Source organism: Mus pahari, chromosome 6 (genome assembly GCF_900095145.1).
Source record: "Mus pahari chromosome 6, PAHARI_EIJ_v1.1, whole genome shotgun sequence".
NCBI classification, from domain to species: domain Eukaryota; kingdom Metazoa; phylum Chordata; class Mammalia; order Rodentia; family Muridae; genus Mus; species Mus pahari.
In genome coordinates this window covers 100286614-100290506 of record NC_034595.1, presented here as the reverse complement: position 1 = coordinate 100290506, position 3893 = coordinate 100286614, and positions in this window count along the sequence as shown.

The following is a 3893-nucleotide window of genomic DNA, read 5'->3' as shown; positions in this document are numbered from 1 at the left end:
TTTTTTTTTTTTTTTTTGATGTGAATAGAGAACTTGGACATTTTGCTGCTAAACAATCTCCCCCTCCTTCACCCTACTTGCACTGCTGTGGGTTTTTAAAGAGAAACCGAACCAGACTCCTTTTCCGGCCCTCCAAACATGTATTCTGTGAGATAAATGTGCCTGCAACAAAAGTGTTAATCTTGGGATCGTATTTTTATATCATATTCACATAGTTGTTTTTTTAATTGGTGTTAGATGACATGATTAATAAAAAAGGCAAGATATTTTCAGAATTTGAATTTCAGTTTTTTTTTCTTTTGAACTAGCCCTTTAAAATTTTTTTATTATAAACAAAATGAAAAGAACCCTGTGAGCCTGGACCTTCTAGCCACCCTCAGTTAAGAACCCGAGGAACAGGTGCGGCAGCAGGCTGGCTGGAGTGGTTCACGACTCATGTGATTCGTGGGGCTCGGGGGAGGGGGTGTGTGTTTTGTTTTTTGTTGTTTTTTAAATCCTATGTGACAATTTCAGCTATGCCGTTATCCTCTGAGGATAAGTAAGTTCCTCAGCCCTGGGTTCTTTTATATGCTGTGTCCTTTGGGGGTTTGACCTTACCAAAGCAAAAAAAAACAAAAAAACAAAAAAAAAGTGCAAGAAATGTGGAAATCTGTCTGCTTGTTTACATGCCCAGACAATACCACATAGGCACCCGTGAGCAGAAGCCCCCTCTGTATTACCGCTCCCTACACGACATACTTGAATTCTTGAATTCCCTTTGGGGTGAAAAAGGATTTGAAACCATAAAGTGTTTTAAAGAAATGAAATCTTCAGAAACATACGTCCTCCTCTTTTCCTTTCTCCTCTTCTCCACAGTCTGTGCTCTGTTCAGCTCCCAACACAATCGACAATAAACGGTGATGCCCATTCGGAAGGAACCTTCTGTGAGTCGTCTTTTTGTTGAAAGAAATGGGTGGGGAAGGCTGGCATGGTGGCGCACACCCTTAACCCCAGAACTCTCAAGAAGAGGCAGGTGGATCTCTGAGTTTGAGGTCGGCCTGGTCTATATAGAGTTCCAGGTCAACGTGGAATACATAACAAGATCCTGTCTTTAAAAAATATACATGTCTGTGTGTCTGTGTGTGTGTGTGTGTGTATTATGGGGCAAAAGAGATAGCTCAGCAGTTACAGGAGCAGAGAGGGACCCTGGTTTAGTTCCCAACACCCACAGCTTGCAACTGCCTGGAAGTCCAGTTCCAGGGGCCTAGACATCTCTCTCCCTTGGGCAAACACTGGGCACACAAGTGATGCAGGTACAGTCAAAGCGTTTATACACATAAAATTAGAGGAACAAGGTCCAACAAGAGCCTGTGAAGAAATGGTCTTTCTGGAGCCAATTAGAAATAGCCTACCTTTAAAATAAAGCACAGTGGGCCATTGAGATGGCTCAGGATAAAGGGGCTTACTGCTCTCTTCCACTTTGGACGAGAGCACAGACAAGTTACCCTCTGTCCCCTACACACACCCTAGCACACTGGTGTCATACGTACAGTAAGTAAACAGATGTGTGAATTTACTTAAGCTTTCTCGTCCCTGTCATCCCCATCCCTGATGTGCCACGCTGTTCTCGCTTCACTTCTGGCGTGAAGGGACTCGGCTGTGTCCTCTGCCTGGCTCTTGATGTTATCTTGGAGATCTCAGCAGCCACCACTCCTACTCAGGCGGTAATAACGCCAGCTATGGGAAGTACTTAGGTGCCACTTCCTGTGTGCCGGGCTGTGCAAAAGCCTCATCTTTATAGTGCCAGCCTCAGGCGAGACAGCCCTGCTGTTTTTCTGCTTGGTTCTGCTGCCTCTGTCTTCAGTAGGTCAGGATACAGGCTGCAGAGAGATTCAGTACCTTGCCCATTGTCCCCTGGCGAGTACATGACTCTCGAGCCCATGAGATCCATTACCTTATGAGTTCTTTCCTTGAACACATTGCACTCACCGTCCACCGCCGCCTCAGCCCCAAGTACACAATCTGGGCTAGGATGTAGCTCATTTGGTAGGAACATCTGCCTAACATGCAGGAAGCTCTGGGACAACCCCCAGGATCTTGTTCTTGTTTTAATTTATTTGTTTGAAGATAGGGTTTCTCTGTGTAACCCTGGCTGTCCTGGAACTAGCTCTGTAGACCGGGCTGGCCTTGAACTCACAGAGATCTGGTGCCTCTCCCTTCTGAGTGCTGGGATTAATCTTAATAATCGTCATCATAGTTAGACAAGACATATTTAAAAAAGGAAATTACTGATGATTCCACCATTGAGGTGATTCTGTTCAGTTTATTTTTTACAAGCTTTGTACCCACAAGCCTATGAAGTTAATTACGTTAATTAATTAGAAACCTGCCTAACACTTACTGGTTTCACAATTGTGGGTTGCTAATCTCTCCATCACTAGGAGGTGCTGTTTCTGTCCCATCAATAGACAGCTGCTGCTTCCTGTGGAATTTTCACAATTGAAGGGTTTCGAGAGTAGACTTATGGAAAGAGGGTGGGGCAAGGATGCAGCCAATCTCTTTGCCTCTAGGGGCGTGGTTTGGAATTTTTATTCTTTGATTCTTAGGGTAGCTGTTCTGTGGAAATTTATTGTTTGCCTCCAGCCTGCTAATTAGAGGTGATGGGATCCAGAGTATTTCAAAAATAGGTCTGGATTAGAAGGAAGGATGTCGGACTGGAGAAATGGTTCAGTGGATAAGAACATGGCTGCTCTTCCAGAGGTCCTGAGTTCAGCACATGATGTCTCACAACTATCTATAATGGGATCCGATGCCCTTTTGTGGTGTATCAACAACACCTTACTCATATACATAAAATAAACAGATTTAAAAAATTGTCCGAAAAGGAGAACTTATATGTGCTCAGCAAAAGGAAAGTCCTTGAGAAAAAGAACGAAATGACATCATGCTCATTTTCTGAGTCACCACTGAATGGGTAATGACGGATTGGGCACAATGCCTCTTTTCTTTCTGTCTAGGCAGTGCTGAAGGTCCTGCTCAGGACACATGCTAGGCTGGCGTTTGACCTCTACCTGAGCAACATCCCTGGCCCCTAAAACAGCCTTTGACCCATGAGTGTCTTACGTGGTTTGCTTTGCACTTGAAACATTGAATAGTGAATTGCGAGCTGTTTCAGTTGTGCCTTTGATGTGACCTAGGCATGGTCTAAGTTTTTAAAAAGATGCATTTGTTTTTATTTTACATATATGTGTACTGCCTGCACCACGTGTGTGCAATGCACATGGGAGCCAGAAGAGGGCATTGGGTCCCCTGGAACTAGAATTATGGTGTTTGGGAGCTGGGTACTAGATACGGCACCAAGGTTCTCTGTAAGAGGAACATGTGCTGACGGAGCTCTAGCCCTTTCAGACGTGTTTTTCATTGTGGAAACATGAGCACAGCATTGTATGAGCCAGCGTTAGGCTATAGGAACTCACCGGGGATGCATGGTTAGTGATTCCCATTTCTTGACTATGTTCAGTGTGCCAATCACTCTTATGTGTACTAATAGCTCATTTAATCCTCAACACCCAGAGTTAGAAACGGTGTAGTGAAACTGAACCATGAATCTAGGGCTTCTGCCTTCACCTTGTGTTACCACCATTGCTGCTGCATGGCAGGGTCCTTCAGAATAGTCAGGGGCTGGAGAGATGACTCAGCTGTTAAGAGCACTGACTGCTCTTCCAGAGGTCCTGAGTTCAAATCCCAGCAACCACATGGTGGCTCACAACCATCTGTAATGGGATCCCATGCCCTCTTCTGGTGTCTCAAGATAGCGACAGCGTACTCATATACATAAATAGTTCGGAAAGAAGTAGAAATCAGTGCTCTATGGGAGGGGCTTCGACTTTGATGCCAGCCCAATATAATGGTCT